Source organism: Desmodus rotundus, chromosome 1 (assembly GCF_022682495.2).
Source record: "Desmodus rotundus isolate HL8 chromosome 1, HLdesRot8A.1, whole genome shotgun sequence".
In the NCBI taxonomy this organism is placed as follows: Eukaryota; Metazoa; Chordata; class Mammalia; order Chiroptera; family Phyllostomidae; genus Desmodus; species Desmodus rotundus.
Window position 1 is genome coordinate 77656034 of NC_071387.1, and position 22485 is coordinate 77678518.

The 22485-nt window shown below is 44.2% G+C and overlaps 1 protein-coding gene across 1 annotated transcript in view; it reads left to right on the forward strand.

The window, feature by feature from the left end:
• Positions 1-508: 508 nt before the first annotated feature.
• Positions 509-22485, forward strand: part of ACO1 (aconitase 1) — a 59321-nt gene continuing 37344 nt past the window's right edge. The window contains exon 1 of the mRNA XM_024558281.3: positions 509-646. The gene's annotated coding sequence lies outside the window, so the exon portion shown is untranslated. The remainder of the gene's footprint in view (positions 647-22485) is intronic.

Below are 22485 nucleotides of genomic sequence, written 5' to 3' on the forward strand. Positions count from 1 at the left end.
GATGACCACTTGGCAGGCTTTGCAAGGAATTAAAGCGCGCGTGCGCTGTGTGTGTGTGTGTGTGTGTGTGTGTGTGCGCGCGCGCGCGCGGTAGGGAGAAGCGAGACCGTCGGTTACAGATCACACCTACTGAAGCAGCCAAATAATGAAGCCTTAGGGTGGCATTCGGCCAAATCGTTTTTTAAAAGCCTCATTTCTTCCCCTCCCCTCACTTTCTGGCGCGAACTGGACAGTTGCACTCCAGACCCCAAAGTCAGCTAAAGTCATCCTGGTCCCAGGCCATGGAAAGGCAGGAGTGGACTCTGGCCCAAAAGAAAGTCCGTAGGGTTGTGCTACGATTACGGGGTCAGCAACCCTCCCTCCCTACTAGAGCGAAGTCCCTTCAGCTGGATGGGGGAAGGGGAGCCACGGCAGACTCCGCCCCCACCCGCCCCCTCAGGCCAGAGCTCCAGCAGATCCAGGCTCCGATCCTCCGCCCCGCCCCAGCTCCGCCCCCTGGCCCCGGGTGGCCCGGGGAGGAGCACAGAGGAGGTGTCAGTAGCTGGAACCACGCAGCTCACGGAAGCGCACCCCGCAGCTCAGCGCACTGGAGCAGCCCACAGCTTGGTGTCCGCCTGGCTATCTGAGCCCCACCGTGCAGTCTGTAGTGAGTACCGACTGGGGCGGCCTGACATCCCGGGCGGGAGCCCCGGCTGCCCTATCCCCAGAGGATTCAGCGTGAGCCTCTCTCGGGACGTCCGGGACACGTTTCACCGAGCGTTTCCCTCAGGCTTGCAGAGTGGCTGGGGGCGGGGGAGAGTCCGGGAAGGCCGAGGGAAGCATCCAGCACCAGTTCTCCCTGGGCACTGACCAGTTCGCCTAGACCGCTGCCCATGCCGCGCGGGGAGCAGGGTTCCGTACTGGAAGTGCCTCTCCTCGTCTACCTTCGTCTCTGTGTGCGTGCCCCTCGGAGAACCCTCGCGATGCGCGGGCCTCACTGGCGAGCCCTCACCCAGGCTGTGCAGGGCGGCCAGACAGGGGAGTCCTAACTCCGAGAAGGGTGTATGTGGGCCTCATCTAGTAGGCCTCGCTGAGCTTGGGCTGACCAGATAGGGAAATCCTCACTGAGGTGCTAGTAGATTGGGGAATCCACACCAAGTGGCAAGAGAAAAATGGGGCGAGGGGGGAAAGACCCCTCGGTGGAAGGTGGAAGGGTGGGTACAGAGCCCACTCTAAGAGATTCAGAGACCCAGGAAGGAGCAGGGGCTGCCTTTCCTAATTCAGCCCACACATCGGAATGGCACGAGTTGGCCTCCTGCACCAAACAGAACCCTCGGGGGAAGGGCTGTGAGGGCTGGGGAAGGGCACAGCCTCTAGGACAGCAATTCTCAAACTTTTGGGGGGAATCAGAACTCCTTTACATTCTTCAAATTAGTATACTATGGTGCTTTTGTTTACATGGGCTATATCTTCTGATATTACCATGTAGAACAGAAATTTTTTCTAAACTTAATACTTCGTTTAAAAATAACAGTGGACCTATTACATGTTAACGTATTTTTATGAAAGCTGCCATATTTTCCAAAGCAGAATATTGCTGCAAAGAGTGGCATTTTATATTTTTGCAACTCTCTTTGATGTCAGGTTTCATAGTAGCAGTTAGATTCTGAGATCTGATTCTGCATTCAGTCTGTTGCAATGTTACATGTCATGTAGCCTTGGAAAACTTCACTGTGTACTCCTGAAAACGCACGAGTGAAAAAAGCAAAAAGCATCCTGGTATTATTACAAAAGAATGCCCTATACCACGTCACACTTTGAGAACCACTGATGTGGGAAATACTTTGAAGGCTTCAATCACTTTGGCCCTGCTTCTTGTTTGTGATCCTTCCTCTGAATGGAAACACACACCACCTCATGCCTTGGACAGTGTTAACCTCTGCCATTTGGAACCAACCTTACTTTGGAAACCAAGTGCTAGGGCCCCATGTAAGCGATGGAGAGCCCTGCTAGCCTCCTGAAAACTCAGCAAAGGCTCACAGATGGCTTTGGTTGTTGCTGTGCCTCCAGATTGCAGCAGTGATGTGTCAGACAGGACCTGGACATTCCAAGAAGAGCACATGGGGAGTTCATGTCAAGTGTGTAGGGGTTGTGTGAAAGTTACCTGGTGGCCAAGAAGTTATTTCTGAAAGAACAGGGATGTATGCATGCTTTTGTCTGCCTTTCCTCCATGTTAATTTCTGTGTATAGTTGTGTGGCCTTGAGTTTGTTGGACTGATTTCCCAGTCTTGAAGTTCTTGCACTTTCCACTTTCAGAGGTGTGTCAGTGTGAATGGCAGAAGCAATGACCTGCATCCCGGTGTGTGGTAGGTGGGATCCCTCCCTGAGTTATTTTCTTGACTTCATGTTCTGTCAGCACAAGTTCAGATAGAAATTATGTACATCAAAGAAAAGATGTTCTCTAACTCTGTCCTCCCTTTTGCTCCTCCATCTGCAGAGTCCCTTGTGCTCCACACTATAGCTTATATTTTGGACATGTTGCAAGCACATGGGCGTGTTGCATCTGTAGTTACACTGCCCACAGATGGGAGAAGCTAATGATCCAACCTCTGAGCCTCTGCTCTATTCTTGGTAGAAAGATATGTATTGATCCCCCACTTACTACCTGCTTACCAAGTGCCCAGTTCTGCGCTGGACTCTGGGGAAAGTAGTGAGCAACAACAGATGTGGCCCTGTCCTTCTGCAGCAAACAGTCTGGTCACTTAGGGAACTGCTGGATAATTGAGACAGTGCACTGTCAGTGTTTACATGAAACATGGTCCCGTGTGAAGAACAGTCCCCCTTCCAGATGTTTGCTTCAGAGCATGTGCTGAGAAAGCCAAAGTCCCAAACTGGGATGACAATAAAACCAACATTTATTACCCTGTGCCTGGCAAAGAACTTCCTTTGCCTCCCTTCCTCCAGTCTTTATTTTATGGAGAAAGTCACTCCCTGTGAGGCAGGCAGACTTTACAGGGAGATGAGCTCCAGTCTGGTCCCAGTCACTAGGCCAATCTTGGGCAAAGCGCTTTATCTGGGCCTCAGTCTCTTCATCTTTAAAGTGAGGGTTTGGGCCATTGGTGTCCCATTTTGGAACATTGCAGACCAAAGAAGCCAGTGTTTTGCGGGAGCTGGTTCGCACTAGCGATTGTATGCATTTCTTCCCAGTTTCATGTTTAGTGGCATCACGTTTTTCAGCTTTAAGTAAGCCTTTATGGGTATGGGAAACACCCTGGAAATCTGCAAATGCAGTACATCAGGGCTGCCCACTCTCAGCAAGTTGTTAAAGGTCTACCAGCAAACCATTGCTATTGTCAGAGCCAGGGTTGTTTTTCTTTGTATTTTAATAGAAAACAAACTCTTTAACCAGGACGAAAACATTGGGTAGAGGGCATGTGATTCAAGTTCTCCAAATTTTGATGGGGAAAAAAACAGTCCGTTTTCACTATATTCCGGAACATGGGTCAGCAGATGTTTTTGTAAAGGATCAGATAGTAATTTACACCTTGTGGGCTCTATGTCTCTGTTGCAACTATTCAGCTCTGCTGTTATCGTGGGAAAACAGCCATTGACGAGATGTAAACGAACGGGCACAGCTGCGCTCAATAAAACTTTGTTGACAAAAACAGGTGCAAAACTGCAGTTTGCAGACCCCTATCCCAGAATGTGAGGACAGAGGCGAGGCTTCAAGGAGGTGGTTTCATGGAAAAGGAAATTCTTTAGGACTTTATGCATGATTATCAGGGACTTGATACTCCAAGAGACACATAGGTGGAGTAACAACTACAAAGGATTTGAAATCAAAGAAGAAGCCATAGCAGGTTGTTTAAAGGAAGGCCAAGTATGTTCAGATTTTGAGGACACAGCCATGGATGGAGGAGGGGGTGTCTTTGTTCCCAACTGCCTCTCAGGAGCCTTCTCAGTCGTGCTGGGGTGGAGGGACCTGCAAATCTAACCCAGTGTGAATTTGGGGTGTTCTTATGCAAAACTCAGTGGTTTCTCAAAGATATCCTGATTCCAGGGGCAGAGACAAAAGAAATATATATACAAAAAAGAAAAGTCTCATTATATATATATACATATATATATATATAATATATTACATATTGTATATATACACTGTGTATGTTTAAGTATGTGTATATGGGTATTTGTGTATCTATTTATATACCTAAGTTGTGTGGGTATGTGATTATATATTCTGTGTATTTAAAATCGCTTTATAAATGTTTGGAAGACAGACATACCAAACATTAACCATAGCCAGTTCTGAGCAGTGTGTTATGGGGTGGAAGGAAGACGGGATTTTTACTTGTTACATGATGTAACATCATATGTCTGCCTACCCCACAGCATTCCTGTATTATTACCTTTACAACCTGAAAACAAAACTCAAGACTAAAATCCCAACAACTTTTAACAGGAAGATAGTCATTTCTCTAGTAAGAAGGTTACTACCACCTCCTCTCCCACAATAAAACAAAGTATTTCAGTTGTCACATTATAGTTCTGAACAAGTATGTGTGATACTAGTATATATTCACTCAACATAATCTTGAGAGAGAGCTCTTTCAGATCAGAGCACTTGGTTAAACAGTGTTGTTTGACTTGATCCCCAGACCAAAGTGTTCTTTAATGAATTATCACGCAGCCCTTACAATGATGGTGCAAAACGCTACTTCACAAAATAGTCCAAAGTATAGTTTTTAATTTAAAAACATTACCCAAGAATATTCCCTGTGATCCTGTTTGCGAGGAGAGGAAGCATGTGCCTGGGGGGGCGGGGTTTGTGCACATGCAAGGACTGAGGCAAAGGACTTGCGGACACGGAGGGCTTCCCTCTGGGTGCTGGGCCGCAGCTGGTTTTTAAATTTTCTTCCTTTGCCTATCAATATCATCTAGCTAGTATTAAACAAGTATTACATGTGACATGGCAAGTATTAAATTTGACATGACCAAAAATACCCCCGAGTTACTTGTACACATAGCACATTGAGAACAATACGGTCGCCTTAGATGGACTTACACCAGCTTGCCTAATAGCAGACCCTGCTGCTCCCTTCCTGCCTTTGGGAAGTGAGGAACTGAAAGCAAATGCTGACGGGGTTGTCACGTTGTGCTGCGTCTACTTCCCTACGGAGCAGGCTCCAGTCTCCATGCACCCACTCCGTCCACTCACCCAAAGTTTAGAAAGTTCTTGATAAGATTAACACCATCCCCTGAGGAGCCATCAGCAGACTACCTGCCTAGATCATCTGGCCTTCATTTCTTTTTTAGCTCTTTTTAATGGAAACTTTCAGACATACAAGGAAGTGGAGAGTACAAACTTCCAGCTTTACAATTAGGAACATTAACATTTGGCCAATCTTGTTTTGTCTACACCTTTCCTCATACTCTCTTCTTTTTCCCTCTGCCAGGAGTTGACATCTCTTTTCAGCTATATCAATTTAAAAAAAAAAATTCTTTGCTGTGTGTTTTTCGTAACAAGCATGGACTGACTGCTATAGCAAGGTCTTTATACTCTTCTGCCCTAATGTTGGCCCAACGGAACTGCCGGGTGGACCTTGAGCACTTGTGACACTGCCCTGCTTCTCTGTGGCTGCGTTTGCTCTTGTCGGTGTAAATCAGTCTTCTCTCTTTGCTTCCCCACTCTCTGTAAAGCCTTTCTCCATTCCCCTAGCTAGTGGCTGTCTCTTTCCTGTGACCTTTCTTTTGATTCTTACTCTACTATAGTGATTTGTATGCTTATCTTTGTCTCCTGGTTAGATTCTGCTCTTTGTATAAAGCAAAGAAGTGTTTTCCTTATCTCCTGTATTACTTAGCAAAGCCTAATGCAAAGGATGCTTAAAAAACAGATGCCAAATTAATTTCAATTAAGTTCATTGGAGGACAACTTACATAAGAAACGCATCACATTAAGAGAAAAATTTACAGGTACTGCTTACGACCAAGAACATTTGATCTCACCTGAGAGGATTTTAAAGAATTGGGACAAAAAGTCTCTTAAATTTGAGCCAATCTAAAATGACAACTTTTTGAGGAAAATATTTTTCTTTATGGTCTGTTGTCATTTTTTCAAATATATTCTGGAGCTTGTAGGTCTTCCCTGACTTTATAATATGTTCCCTGCCCTCCCACCCCTGCCCAGTAGGTAAGAGCAGCTCTGGCTATATTTTAGAGTATCCATAGTGTTTTAAAAATGTTCAGTAAAGAAATAGGTTATATTGAGGGCCCATTTCCCCATGAAGTTGGTATCAATGTCATGGACAGTGGTAGATCACAGGTGCAGAGCTCCTCAGGGCGCATTGTGCTTCCATCCGTTACCTTGTTTAGTTATCTCAGCAGCCACTGTGACCTGGGCAGAGCAGGGCAGGCCAGGTATTATTACCTTGAATCTGCAAAGAAATAAACTGAGGTTTAGGTAAATAAGTGAATCTTGAATACAGCAGACAATAGCAGTCTGATTTTAAGTTTTGATTGGAAACCAAAGGGCTTTAAGATTAGATGTTGCCAACAGGCAAAGTCAGGGAACTATCTTCCTAAGCATTATATGTCTTCGGGAGACATACCCAAAGGTTCTTGAGGTAAGTATGTATCCCTTAATGCCACAGAACAACTAAAGTGATCTCACACTCTCTGAACCAGTCATTTCTCAGATTCCTCACGTTCTGCTTTAGTCTTTGTTTTAAGGGTTAATCCACCTTGTGACGAATCAGCAAGGCTAGTGCATGAGTGCTGGCGTGATTCTCCTTCCCTTTTCCTGACCTAAGGAGAACTCTGGGCAAGCCCATCTTTGGACAGCGTGCTTTGCCTGGGCTGTTGCTCAAACAGATGTTTATGGAGGACTTTATTCCTTATCCTCGTCATCTCTTTATGACTGTTATTGTAAAATCACAAAGCATAGTCCACATTGTGGCATAGTTCATGAAGAAGAAGCTGCCTCAGTCTAAGAAAGCGGCCTCCTACATAATCACCAGGTTCGAATTTTGGTCGAGGACAGGTGAATCGACCATTGCCGACAGTCCCTTACACGCGAGAGCAATGCCGGGGCAGACATAGCCGAAGTACAATTCTGTAATAGTGGTGGGACTAAACCAGCCTCGGGATTGTTTTTAAGGATGCTATGTTTTATAAAACCCTTATTTGTTCAGATAAGGAATCAGTTACATTTTTAGTGCTGGTGACATCTATACTGTTGACACCAACCCACACTTTGAAAGTTATCTATCATACAAATTTTGCCAAAGTTAAGGATATTTTAGGGAAAACAGAGGTTGACTAGTTAGTCCTCACATATGTACCTTTGAGTATGAAGCTTGTTTTATAGTGAGTTTTAATTTTTAAAAATCCATTTGGTTAATTTGAGTCCTTATGTGAGGAGTGACTATCCAGTGATATCACTTGTGCTGCCTGTTGAGAGGTAGCATGGTGCCAGGGAGTCAGCCCTGGCATCGGGGGCCTGGGTTTGTCTCCCAGCTTGGCCTTGTACCAGCCATGAGACCTTGGCAAGTTACTTAACCCCTCTGATCCTCATTTTGCCAGCCTGTAAAATGGGATGGTGATACCTTTATCACGGAGTTACTGCTGAACCATGATGGGGGTGAGGTACCTAGAACCCTAAAGGCACTTAGCATATGTCATTGGGCTTGGTGATTATGGAATGGTGTGGCACTTGTGGCATCATGCCTGATAGTTGCTGCTGTTCTTCTGAACTTCTGTCCCAGCCCAGAACTCCTGAGCTCCAGGCCCAGGTATGCAGCTGCCTGCTGGATATCATCATCCCAAATTCACCAGATCGCACCAACCGCTGGTTCCCATCTTGGTCATCAGCTCTGCCAGCTCGCCCAGACGAGGAACACAGGGGTTCTCCTTGGCCTCTCTTCAGTGCTCACCCTCGGTTCATTCTGCTTTCCTAACTCTTTCTGGGATCTGTATAGCCACTGCTCTCTTTTCTGACTTGACTAGAATACCACCGTAACCTGCCTCCCTGACACCAGCCCAGCATCTTTCCTGTGAATCATTCCCCATCACTACCAGAGTGATCTCTTAAAATCAAGTCAGGTCTTGCAGATTCCAGCTTAGAATCTTTAATGGTGCATCCTATCTTGAGGTGAAACCCAGACCTTTCTGTAAAGTCCCTCATGATGTGGGCCCTGCCCCTCTCTTTTCCTTTCCTCTTAGCTCTGTCCAGCGTGCAGCTGCCACAGGGGCACACTTCCGAGCCTTTACATGTGCTGTTTTTCTGCCCAGAATGTTCTTTCCCTGGCTCTCTCACCCTGTGTCATTCCGGAGGGCTTGTATGTGGTATTGCTGGCACCCTGAGGCCCTCATGACCACATCCCATGCCAGATTAAGGTCTCTCTCTACAGGCTTCTTTGTGAGCCTGCCGCTCCCACTGCTGTGGCATGGACCACAAGGCACTGTCATTACCTCCTGACCAGTCTGTGTGGGACTGAAGCGCAAGGGGAACTTTTATCCCTTTATCCGGGTGGCCCGTAAATATCAACAGTATAAATGAATCTACATCAGCCCCTTCTCTAGACCAATATAGATGTGTCGTGGTCCCATGCCATTCTTACTTGTCACATCTTTGACCCAATGAAGTGTCCATTGTGTATGGATGTCATGCTACTGTGTGGTGTGTACCATGGAGATGGAATACAGCATAGTTGCTTAAGAGCCAGACTTGAGAGTCTGGTGGACCTGGGTTTGAGTTCCACTTCTCCATGTCAGCAAGCCTGCATTCTGGCTTCACATTTCAGCTCCTAAGCACACAGCTACACTGCTGTGGGGCCAGAATGTGCTGGTCAGAACACAGGAGCATCGGCTCCTCCCGGAAGTTGCCTTTCTTCTGGAAAGTCAATAAGTGTGTGGATGTATACCTCAAGCTCCTGGCAACTTGACTAGCATGAGTCATCATTCTTGAGCCCAGGCAGATCAGAGGTGGGTGGCAGTAGATGACCTCAGAAACTTGGTGAATTCATGGAGATAAATGCTGTCCTGGGCAATCTCTGGCAGCCCAACATCCAACCTTTAGTGGTGACTCTCTTTCTTTCTTTTCTAAAATTTGAGTTAGAAAAGTTCATGAGCAAGAATCTATGAAATGAGTTCACAAACTTCAGAAATTCATGCAGCTCTCTTAAAGAATGGACCTCAACTAAGCCTGCTCTGCCGCGCTTTAACAAACCACAGCTGCCTGCTCCCCTCTCCTCCTGCTCTCAAGACTTGGATGTAAGAGGACTTGGTTGGGGTCTCTGCAAGTGTTATTTTCGAAACCCACTGGTGATGGGGGGTTGTTGCAGGGTAGGGGACCCACATTCTAAGATGGAGCTACGGACTGACCTTAATGAGGAAAGGAGGAGGTCAGGAGCGGAGGTCAGGAGCAGAGCTCTAGCTGGGTCAGGACTCCTGGTTCTGAGAGAGCCTGGCCAGCTTCTTCCTTTACTTCCTGGCCAAATGTTTCCTGACCCTATGATGACTTTCTTTCTCAGTGCATCTCTGGAATTATAAATTCTCAAGTTCACCAAGACATTTAGTGAAACTCTGCTTATGCCAGACCACTATTTCTATTCTTTTGAGTTTGTGCTTATGCAATTAGTATAAAATGAGCTTAAAGAATGTGTTGGGTTAGCCTTTCTCTTTTGGCAATTGCGTATTACATTGTGCCATCTTGGCCAGCAAGCCTAGCAAGCCTAGAACTGGGGAGCCTCAAAAGAGACAGGGGCTTTACTTTCTGGCCAGAAAGGAAAGAGCGGGGGCTGCTGAATCAGGACCCCGGTCCCCCAAATCAAACTTGCCTTTGGCAGTGACTGTGTCCATCTGCCAAGTGAGTCGTGATCATTTTTATGATACATCCTGGAAATTTCCAGTGTTACTTAGCAATGAAGTTCAGGGAAACAGAAGGGTTGTGTTTAAGGAAGTGTCCACTTTTTAAATGCAATCTAATACTTTTATATTACAAGTTAATTTCTTATCCAACTTCAACAAATTCTAGTGTTGGGAATCTACAGTTTAAACCAAAACCAAGTGTAAAGCTAGGAGAGTAGTTTGTTGTTTCCTTTTAGTCAAAATCTCTAGGGTGGCCAACTCTGCTCATCTCAAGGCCTCTTTTTCTGCACTCATTCACTCTGGCCCTCTTGCCTTTTCAGACCCACCTCAGGGCCTTTGCACCCGATCTTACCCCTCCTCCAGACTGCATATAACTTGTCTCCATGCTTCCTTCAAGAGTCTACTCAGGTGGCTCCTTATTGGTGAGGCCAGCTTTGATCTTCTGACATCCTTCAAGGCACCGACCCTCCCTCACAGCTGGTCACTCACTCTCTGACATTCTGTTTGTATATTTTATTTTTGTTTCTTCTGTCTCCCTCCACTAAAATGGAAGCACCATGAGGGCAGGGACTTTGTTTGTGTACCCAGGCATATCCCCAATGCCTCAAACAGTTCCTGGAACAGGTTAGATGGTTAATATAAATATGTATTGAGTGAATGAATGAAGGAGTGAGTCAGAATTTTTTTTCACTCATAAGGGACTTTTTAGATCACTGACTAACCCTATGTTACAAATTGGGAAACTGAGGCACAGAAAGGTTATATGACTTATTTAAAAATGAAACTGAATCACTTAAAAACTGTTACAACTCTTTACAAAATTGAGGAATATACGAGGAGCATTCTGGTCAGTTGTCCAGGATAAGACAGAAGAATAAGTGAAAACAGATTAGCCTAAAAATTTAGCAAAACGACACAAGTTGTTGTGTGAAGGTAAAGCTTTCTGACAGAGTAGGCAGAGTTTTGTTCATTTTTATAGGGTAAAGTGCACTTTGCATTTATATAGAAAAGAAAAATATGTTGATGGATTTGGTTACAGTGTTACGAAGCCATTTCTTTCCCCAAGCCCGTCCTTATGCACTACTTTTTGTTTTTTTCATTCTCCACCAAAACAAACAAGAACTCTTATCACTTCTCTTGCAAAATTCTTTTCATGACAAGTATCACATTTAAGAGATTTTTTTTTTAAGTTACTTTTTATGATTCCAGGAGGATCAAAGAGGTAATGTGGTCTCTGGGGAAATTCAGAGATATTTAGGGTACCCCAGTTTCCCACATGCATCTGCATCAAATACAGCAAACAGCCGATCACTAGCTTGGGGCTCTGTGAAAGGACCACGCTGCCAGTCTGTGGTGGTTTGATGGCCTGAACGGTTCTGACCTCATCTTGTTTATGCTCCCATCGACATCCTTGGAATCTCACTCCGGTCGAAAGCTGTTTATAAGTAGAATGACGTTCCCACGCGCAACAGTCAGTTTAGGAGTCGTTTTAGGACCAATTAATTCTCTTTAAACAAACAAAAAAAATGAAGCATAGCTAATTTTTATAGTGAACTGAATTGAAGTCTAGAGATTATATTTCACCTTGGTGAATGAACATTCAGATGGATATATTTAGGAAAGTGAGAAGAGGAAGAGAGGTGGGTAAACAACATGAAATAACAGAAGAAACTTCTTTTGGTTGTTTGCATAGATTTTAAAAATTCACTCTTGTTTGTCTTTAGATATCCTAAATAAGCAAATTTGTTTTTGTACTTCAAACTCTAGAGTCCCAATTCTCAACTAATTACCAGGAAGCTCTTTCAGACTCTGCAAGCTCTCCTGGAAACTGAGACGCAGATTCCCTACCCAACCCTACCCACCGCCCCCTCCTAAATAACTCTATCCTCCCCACCCCATTACTGACTGGCATTCTGCTGTCCAGGGTTATTCCTCTCCTCTGCTCCTTCTGCAGGTGACAGAAATCCTGTGCTTAGTGTAGGGCCCACTCATATTTATGCCTCTTCCCATATTATAAGACAAGCTAAGGGGATTCAACTCTTGACAGCAGAAGCAGCTAAATCTTGGATTTATATACTCCAAAGGCAGGAAAGAGACTGAAGAAGTGAGTCTTATTTTATCTGGTCACTGGCTTGTCGCTAAAGTCAATGAACTGTTCCAAACACCTCTACAGAGCCTGCTGTGCCGAATCAGCATCATTGTGTGACATTCACTGTCATCTGGGTGTAGGGTCTGAGATGGTCTAACAGGAGTGAGGGTTCAGCAGTGTGCTGCCGCCTGTAGCTGTCTGCAGACTCCCTCCTGAAACCCTTTTGCAAGATTGCTGCCTGGGCTGACGTTCAGTCTGGCTTACAGATAGCAAAGCTCACTGACCCAAATGGGGATTTTGCCCATGACTTAAGCTAATTGGCCACTTACCTTGCTATACCTAACTAGGTTCACGATATACCCAAGCACTGGGGAAAATTGTACATTAGATTTTAAGGGTCTCTTCATGTAAAGGGGAATCTTGTAGACTGCAAGTCTAAAGAACAGAAAGAGGCCAAGGGCAGTCCTTGCTTCTCCAGGGTTGGAGTCTCATCCACATTCTTAGCTCAGTCAACTCCGCTTGGAGATGAGAACATTTGGTCACCAGAGGTCGTCTTAGTGCCACTCAGTTTGGCCCGTCTGGCAGACACACGGTGTACGGAAGAAGAAATTCAGATGTCTAACTAACAGACAGAAAAGTATTCATTTTCACTAGCAGTTAAAGAAATACCCAAGATTAGTTTATTAATGTCTCAATTTGGCAAAGAGTAAAAATGGAGTTAAGTTGCCTGGTTTAGGCAACTCCATTCACTGCTTGAGGCCAAGGTCACAAAACCGGCGCAGCCTTCCCCAGGCAATGTGGGGCTGCGGGGCCAGGGGGCGCAAATTCTCTCACCCTGCTGTCCTACTTCTAGGAATTAAAAGCTAGGACTGTATTTTAAGGAAGTGGATGAAGAACCTATTCAAAGAAGTGTGTACAAAGGTTGCAGCATTGTTTGAATGTAAATATTTGGAAACAGCCTAAGTACAGCTGGTCTCCAACTTCTGGTGCAAAAGTGATACACATTCAGTAGAAACCATACTCGAATTTCAAATTTTGACCTTTTCCTGGGCTAGCAGTATGTGGTACGGTGCCCTCTCATGACACTGGGTGGCAGCAGCGAGATGCTTTTGCCCAACTTACTAATGTAAGTGTTCTGGCACGATTTAAGGTAGACCAGGCTAAGCTATGATGTCCACTCGGTTAGGTATATTAAATGCACTTTTGACTTACGCTATTTTCAACTTACAATGGCTTTACTAGGAAGTAAGTCCCTTGTAAGTTGAGAAGCATGGGTATTTTAATAAGGATTTAAATAAATTGTTATATATCTGAATGACAGATTTTTATGGTCTTTTTATAGCATTAAAAATGCTATAAAATCATGTGATTACGCCATGAAGATGTTTGTGGTCTATTGCTGAGTGAGCAAAGCAATTCACAGAACAATGTGAGGTCTGATCCATTTTGTTAAGAAATCCAAATACATTTTAAAATCGTGTTAAATGAAACTGCAACCATAGTACAGATTGACTATTTTTTTTGTTCACCTGTGTTTTCTAACGTTTCTACAATGAGCATCTGTTTCTTAGTGTAATCTTTGTAAATGTATACCACCCACGAAGACCTGGTTCAGAAACAAGCCTGGTATCACCCGCTGGGACTCCCAGGGAGCAGAGGAGGCTGGGGTAGGGGCGAGAAGGAAGATTAATACGTTTGACTTTATGAGTATAGAGTTGACCATTAAGGTTAAATGTGAACCATTTCACTGCACTGGTAGATAATGGAGGACATATTTTGGGGAGCAAGGTAGGATTTTCTAAAAAATAATAGTTACAAATTTACTTTTAAGTATATCCTCATCAGACATTATTAAAGAAAGAGCTGCATATTGTAGTTTCAGAAACTTTCTGAACTCTTATCTTCTTTTTTTTTATCCTCACCTGAGGACATGCTTACTGATTTTAGAGAGGGGGAAAAGAAGGGAGAGAGAAGGAGAGAAACATCGAGGTGAGAGAGAAGCATCAATCGGTTGCCTCTCATATGCACTCGGACCAGGGACTGAATCTGCAACCCAGGCGTGTGCCCTGACCAGGAATCAAGCCTGTGACCATTTGGTTTACCGTGTGAAGCTTCAGACAACTGAGTCATACCAGTCACAACTGTTTGGTCTTCTTTTCAAAAGACATTGCCAACGCTCTCAAGTTCTCATTTTATAGTCACTATGTCTTCCTATATGAAATATCCTCTAAGGATATTTATGTAAAAATTTTAAATGGCTTCTTCAGCTTTTAAAAAATATATCAAGGAACCCATGCTTATGGAAAATAGAATTTGGATTACACTCAGAGGTATATAACATAGAAAATTAAAGCCCCGCCCCCTTATGCAATGCCTTCTACTTAGGGATAATCAATGTTAACTTTATATCTTTCTTTTTTATATGCATTTTCATATATGATGGTATGTGTGTGTGAATGAATATATACTAATAGTCTTGAAGGTTTTTAAACTTAAATTTGATTCTAGTATATATATTTTCTATAACTTTTTTCACTTACTATCTATCACTTAATGTGAGTCTTGGTTCACATTTCTTATGTTGAATCTGAGTAAAGAGTTCTATGTTTGATATTATTCTGATAAAATTGATTTGCCCTTACTCCTCTGTCTCTCTTGGAATAAACTGGTGACCCAGGGCAGATTGTCAAAATTTAACCATAGGTTGTTTTCCCAAAGCTCATCTTTCAGTCAGTTCTCTGGAATTCCTAACCGCCTGGAAGGTTCAGTAAATGATTATAGAACTAACTCACAGAAGTGCCAGAGACTGTGGTATGCCTAAGTAGTACTTTTTAAAGGATTTAAAGGATTTTTAAAGGATTTTAAGTCTTTATTTTTCCCTGCAGGAAATTTGTATTTCACTGGAGGGAATATCAGCTATATTTTCTTCTATATTCCTGTGACCTCAGGTGGTCACTTCTTTTTAGGGCCTCTCCTCATCAGGGGACTCTTTACAGAAGGCTCAGCGTTCTCGATTTCCCTCTCATTGCTTCCTTATCACCTAAAGGGAAGGGGGGATGTGGAGGAGGGTGAAGGGGGGATAGAGGTGATGGACAGAGACTTGACTTGGGATGGTGAACAGACAATACAGTGTACAGATGATGTGTTGAATTGTGCACCTGAAACCTGTATAATTCTGTTAACCAGTGTCACCCCAATAAGTTCAATAAAAAGGAAAAAAATAGGGTCACCATGTCTCCAGGGTGTGGTGATGGTTTCATGCCTGGCGTATGTGCACAGGTGAAGGTGCCTCTGTATGTTACCTGCAGTTGGACTAACTTGAGGCCAAAAGGTCAGTTGGCAACAAGAGTGTATGTAGTTGGGGAGGAACCCGAGCTCTGGAGTCTCTCCACCTTTTTGCTAGAAGCATGGTTTATTTGTTACACATCTCAGATCTGCCTGCCTGTGCCTAATACTTAGTATTTTTCATGATTTAACTTGAAAACCTGGCGTTTGACACTCTCTTCCCCTCACCTACTCTTCCATGCCCCAAATGTACCTATGAGGATCGTGATATTTTTGCAAGTTCCCTGTCTGGTTTCAGGAAGGCTTAGCTTTGAGAGACACTTTCTCTACCAGTACTTGTCCTGGATTTCAGAAGGTGAACTAGGTATGGGGAAGGGCTTCAGACACAGAGCAGGTGTCTCCTATTGGATTCTTTTTGTATTAGAACTGTTGGCGTCTTGGACAAGATTGACTGCTCAGCAGTCCAAGCATTCTGAAGGCACGTGTTCAGGACAGACAGGCTCTGGATGAATGCCAACCTTCATGCCTGAAAGATGTCGTTTCCCCAACTCTCCTTTTTAAAAACATCTTTTCCTTTTTTCTTTTTCCTGTACCTTCAGGCAGCACCATCTCATTCTGTGACACAGAAAAGACAGCAACCTGAACATATTTTCATGAGTCCTAACTCTTACCCCTTCCAGTGGAGAAAAAAGATAGGCTAACAGTCCATTCTCTCCCCAAATATTCACACTCTCTCTTTTGTTAGCATTGAATGGGGAGTAAGTAAAACAGAAAAATGTAGGACAGAGCAAAGAAGAGGAGGATGGGAGATAAGAAAAGGAAGGAATTGAAACCAAATCTGTGCTTTTTGTGAGTGTGGAAGGTAGGCCAGGCTCCCTGGCCAGTTGGCAGGGTTCCTAGACAAAATGCCAGTCTTGGGACAATTTTGGAGCCAGCAGGTATTACTCAAGGTATTACGGCAAGGTATTACTCAAGGTTTGGTGACTGGTTAGGATTCTGGACAGGGTGAGGCAGACCGAGGAAGCATTTGTGACACCTAGATTCTACTTTGGACCTGGACTGTTCCCAAGCCAAATGTCTTTCCCTTCATTGCCTCTTGGGAATGCTGTTGTTTTTTGGCTTTCTCTTGGGATTACTAACACTAGGAACTCCTATAAGGGGATTTGAGATGAGGGTCATGGTGTGAGTGGAACTTTGGAGTGGCTTTGATTTCCAGAGCCCTCCAAGCTCACACAGAGGGGTTGTTTCCCAAACTCGAAGCAAATCCATTTGGGGGGTTGCCAACATAGCTGCTGCTCTTCCCACTGACCTGTATGTGGCTCTGTAAAGGGTGGCAAGGACATGTAACAATGGCTGGCTCAGACCAGGGTACTGGGTGACCCCTAAAAAGAAGTAAAGGTGACTCCAGTTTCAAAACTGAGTCTTGTGGGAGGATTTCTCAGGCCCAAGAGCCACTCGTGGCTTGTTTTAGTTCCTGAGGTTGGTTGGTGGTGATCTTTAGCCTGCATCACCTTCACAACAGGAGTTGCTGGCACCCAGAGAGGCAGTGTGGGGAGGGTGGAAAGAGCCACGGTTCAAAACCTAGCTCTGCTCTTAGGCAAATGTTTTCATTTCTCTGAACTAGTTTCCTCAACTGTAAAATGGGAATAATGACATGCTTTAATTTACAGAAATGTTGCCAGAGTTAAAAAGTTTGTATAAAGTACTCGGTATGTGCTGGAACTTAGTTGTAACTGGTTCCTCTCTCCCCTGACTTCCTCAGGTAGAATTTGCTTCATTAATGTAGAGAAACCAGGCAATTATGTAGTTCCTAAGGGAAAGGGGAGGCAGACAGTAGAGCAGTAAGGAGACTGAGACCATCTTCTTCAAGAGCCACATTGATCACTATATGCATCCTGAAATACCAGCTGGCTTAGCAAGGCCATCAAAACAGCAGGAATTATGTAAGGCTTCCAAAATTATGCCCAGGGCACTGGTAAGCCACAGCCAAGTAAGTTGACGCATTCTGTGTTCATTGCATCATAGCAAATATGGTTACCATTTAGCACCTAGTTTTGTTGGTGGTGGTGAAAACACACCAGGTGTTAGACTGGTGGAGTCAGACTGGACCTCGGTTGAGCAACCTTGGTACTTGAGTTCTGGCTAAGAATGAATTCATAGCCAAGACTCAAACTATACGAAAAAGTTTATTTAGAAAGTCACAGAGATAGAAGAACAGAGCTATAGAAGGAATGGGCACAGGAAGCACGTTACAGAGTCAAAAGAAGGGCCCTTGGAGCTTAGGAGAGAGAGGGATAAAGGTAGCACCTGGGGGTAAGACGAGGGGGAGGAGAAAAGTGTGGCGTGGAGTACTTTCCAAAAGGAAAGCACTAGTTCCTCCATCATAAGGGCTTTAAAGGATGGAGATTTTAGGGGAGGTCCCAGGGGAGGATCTCAATAGAATATTCATCAGCTTTCCAGGTGTGTCCTTTCAGTGTCATGGTCTCCACTGATAAATCAGCTCCAGGGCAGAAGGTCATTAGTCAATGCAGCTGGTCCTGAGGTCAGCCACTGCGTTGCTTGTCTGGCTTTGCAAGAGTGTGCTTGATGGGGTCTTTTCTGAGTCTAAAGCTGAAACATAACGGACACCTATACTTATTTGATTTGATGCAGGTCAGAAACTCATTGCCCAGGGGCTTAATGCTTAAGGGCTATTCTCTGGCCCCCTTGTTCACCCCCTTTAAGGGGGTTTAACCTGCATCACTAGGAACATGCCCCGGGAGGAAGGGTCAGGGAAGGGTCTGAAATGCATGACCAGTGATTTAAAAGATCAAGAGGTCCAAACTCATGACCACCAATATACTAGGGGAGGAAAGGTTGCCATGTGGATGAGGTCCTTGTTTTCCCAGTTTTACCCATTGCTAGGACCAGGGACTTTTACACTGGCAACTTTCTCTACCTGGCCCATCATCCTCACTCTGCTCCTGTCTGTCTACCTGCCTGCCACAGTTTAACCATAGAATTTTACCAAACTTGGGGGTGCTGGCCACTATAGAACTTGACACAGTGATAAGGGTGATTCAGCAACTGAAGACATTTTTTATTTTAAAAATTAGTTTTACTTGTTTCTTTTTACTTTCTTAATATGACCACTGAAAATTTTAAATTACATGTGACTCACAATTGTGGATTGCATTATATTTTTTAAAGATTTTATTTATTTGTATTTATTTGAAGTATATTGATTATGCTATTACAGTTGTCCCATTTTTTTCTCCCCTTTATCCCCCTCTACCCTGCACCCCACCCTCCCACCAGCATTCCTCAAAACTTTAGTTTATGTCCTTGGGCTGTACGTATAAGTTCCTTGGTTTCTCCATTTCCTGTACTATTCTTAACCTCCCCCTCTCTATTTTGTACCTACGAATTATGCTTCTCATTCCCTGTTCCTTTTCCCCCATTCTCCCCTCTCCCCCTCACCGATGATAACCCTCCATGTGATCTCCATTACTGTGATTCTGTTCCTGTTCTAGTTGTTTGCTTAGTTTGTTTTTTGTTTTTGATTTTTTTTGGTTCAGTTGCTGATAGTTGTGAGTTTGTTGTTATTTTACTGTTCATAGTTTTGATCTTTTTCTTAGATAAGTCCCTTTAACATTTAATATAATAAGGGCTTGGTGATGATGAATTTCTTTAACTTCACCTTATCTGGGAATCACTTTATCTGCCCTTCCATTCTAAATGATAGCTTTGCTGGGTAGAGTAATCTTGGATGTAAGTCCTTGCCTTTCATGACTTCAAATACTTCTTTTCTTGCCTATGAAATTTCTTTTGAGAAATCAGGTGAGAGTCTTATGGGAACTCCTTTGAAGGTAACTCTCTTCTTTCCTCTTGCTGCTTTTAAGATTCTGCCCTTATCTTTAATCTTGGCTAATGTAATTATGAAGTGCCCTGGTGTGTGCTTCCTTGAGTCCAACTTCTTTGGGACTCTGAGCTTCCTGGACTTCCTGGAAGTCTATTTCCTTTGCCAGTTGGGGAAGTTCTCTTTCATTATTTGTTCAAATAAGTTTTCCATTTCTTGCTCTTCTTCTTCTCCTTCTGGCACCCATATGATTCAGATGCTGGAATATTTAAAGTTGTCCCAGAGGTTCCTAAGCCTCTCCTCATTTTTTTGAATTCTTGTTTCTTCATTCTGTTCTGGTTGAATGTTTATTTCTTCCTTCTGTTCCAAATCGTTGATTTGAGTCCCGTCTTCCTTCCTTTCACTGTTGGTTCCCTGTATATTTTTCTTTATTTCATTTTGCTTAGCCTTCACTTCTTCCTCTATTTTGTGTCTGTACTCAGTCACTTCTGTGAGCATCCTGATTACCAGTGTTTTGAACTCTTCATCTGATAAGTTGTCTATCTCCTTGTCACTTAGTTCTCTTTCTGGAGTTTTGATCTGTTCTTTCTTTTCTTTTCTTTTTAATTATATTTTATTGATTGTGCAATTACAGTTTTCCAATTTTTCCTGCTTTATTCCCCCTCCACCCTGCACCCCCAACCCTCCAGTATCCTCCTCCCCCCTTAGTTCATGTCCATGGGTTGTACATATAAGTTCTTTGAGTCCTCTGTTTCCTATACTATTTTTGATGTCTCCCATCTATTTAATGCCTACCAATTATGCTGCTTCTTCCCTATACCTCTTCCCCCTGTTCCTCCCCTCTCCCTCCCCACTGAAAACCCTCCATGTGAAGTCCATTTCTCTGATTCTGTTCTGTTCTAGTTGTTTGCTTAGCTTTTGTTTTTGTTGTCTTTCTTTCTTTATTTTTTTAGGTTCATTTGTTGATAGTTGTGGGTTTGTTGTCTGTTCTTTCATTTGGGCCATATTTCTTTGTCTCAGTGCACCTGCTACATTGTAAGGGGAGGAGCCTTAGGTATTCACCAGGGTGGGGCAATGTAGGAGAGGGGTCAGAGAGGGAACAATGCTGCTTGCTTGGTCTGGCCCTGCTTTCAGTCACTTCCCTACTACCCACAAGCAAATTGGGCCCTTCTGGTGCTGATCCTGGGTGGGTGGGTTTGTGTACTTTCTAGGACCCCGTGGGTCTCTCCAACGAACTCTCCTCTGAGGCTGGGGGTTTCTCCTGAGGCCACACCCCTACAGGTTTTTACAGCAAGAGGTTTTGAGGCTTTAGTTTCGTGTGTCAGAACCCTGAACTGTGTTTTCTGTCTCACTCCCCAGTGGTTCCTCCTGTTTTATCTGTATGCAAAATGTGGGACCACTGGTCTACACACCGCCCCCTCTCCCAGCCTGTGCATCCAGTCCGTCAACTTGCTGTGCATCCTCTCTGCCCTGGCTGCCTGTCTCCATCCCTCCTACCAGTCTGGACAAATGTTTCTTCTTTAACTGTTTAGTTGTCAGACTTCCTTACAATTTGATTTTCTGGAAGTTCTGGTTGGTTTTGGTTTTTAAATTGGTTGTTTTCCTTCTTTTGGTTGTACAATGAAGGAAAGCATATCTACCTGTGCCTCCATCTTGTCCAGAAGTTCCTTAAGGCTTTTTAAAGATGTGAATGATCCTCCCTGCCTTATTCTGTGAAGGTTTTCCCCCATGTCCCCTGGCTCTGAGGACTCTGACATGACCCACAGCCTCTGAAGACACTCTTATTGATCCATTTTCCAGGCACACAAAACAACAGTTCTATAATTTCAGTTGCTGCTGTTTGGGGTGGAAAAATTGTGTCTGGGGCAGTAGCATCAGTGAAAAATCAAATGGATAGTAGTGTTGCTGCCTTTTTAAATTGACATCTTTAGAACTCCAGTCAATGGGATGATTAAGTCATTGTGTGAGCCCACAGATTTGTAACCATCTCCTTCTGTAGACAAGGCAGCCTGTTTCTTCCAAAGAGAGTATTTCTATGGGATTTTTCCTCCTGATTGGCTCCTCATTTAGTGGGGATGAATGACAGGTCTCTGGCATTTGTGGGCCACTTCATCATAAACACATTCTGTCCTGAAACACTACAGCCACAGTCTTTCCTTCGCACCTGGAGTTCAGTGGTATTTCTTCTCCCCCGTGTGATTCCCTATTCACTCAGCAGCCTTGTCTCTGAATTATCCCTCTCAGCTTTTAATCCATCCATTACTTCTTTTCCATTTCAACAGATGCCACCCAGTTGCCCACCCAGGTTCCGTCTCATCTCCACCCTTTTGGTAGTTTCCTACCTGAGTTTTCTCTGTCTGGTTACCCTACCATTTCTCCAGGCCAATACGTCTCCCAGGTTAGGGTGGGACGCAGGTCACCAACAGTGGACCACCAGGCAAATCCGGTCAGACAGAATCTACAGGCGTGTTTGGTTGAACATCATGTTGCAGACCCCCACCACAGTTTACAGATATTTACTTAACCCACATTTATAAATCAGGAGAGTACATATAAAAATCCAGATGACCAACCTTGCTTGAAAACATGGATTTGTTAACACTGAGCCAGCCTTTCTACGTGCAGACCCTGGCCGGGGCTGCTGCCCCATTAGTCGGGCACACGCCATCCCAGCTGCCTGGGCCCTCTGCTGCCTGTTCACCGTGTAGGTGCCCTGCCTAATCCATGGGGGCATTTTGGTTGTGACCCCCTCTCTCTTTCACACATGGCCCATGTTATTCATACACCATTCATGGGACATTGCTGCCTCCTGAATGAAGTTAAGTTCCTCCCCTAGCACTGCACAGTGTCTGGCAAGGACTCCCAAACTGAAAATGTATTAGAAACACTTGGGAGATTAAAGACCGACTCCTGCCACCCCCGGTCAATTCCGATTTGGTACTTCATGAGGGACACTCAGAAATACATATTTTTAACAAAAAAGACCCCTAGGTAATTCTGATGCAGGCTCCAGGGCACATACTTTTTTGAGCACAGTTCCAGTATGTTTCAGTGTCTCTTTCAAGCCTTCCTTTAGTTCCAGTTCCAGAATTCCTAAAAAAGGAGTTGATCGGCCCAACTTGAGTCAGATAGCTTTCCTGTCCCCTACAGATGGCAGCTCCTACAAAACCCACATGGGACTAGGGGACAGAAGCAATTCCCAGCAGCGCACAGCACACAGCCCACCCACCCAGCTCTTCCCTCAGGGTTCTCTTGTCCAGGTGTCTGGCCTGTCCTCCTGCCCTGGAAACCCCAGGAAGGCAGGGGCTGCTTTCCAGTCAGCTGCCTCTCCTCAGAACTAACTGATACTGGACTTTAGACACAGTAGATGTATAAATATCTATTTCTTTTAAACTTTTAATGTTTTCAAAAAGTTATATGTGTATAG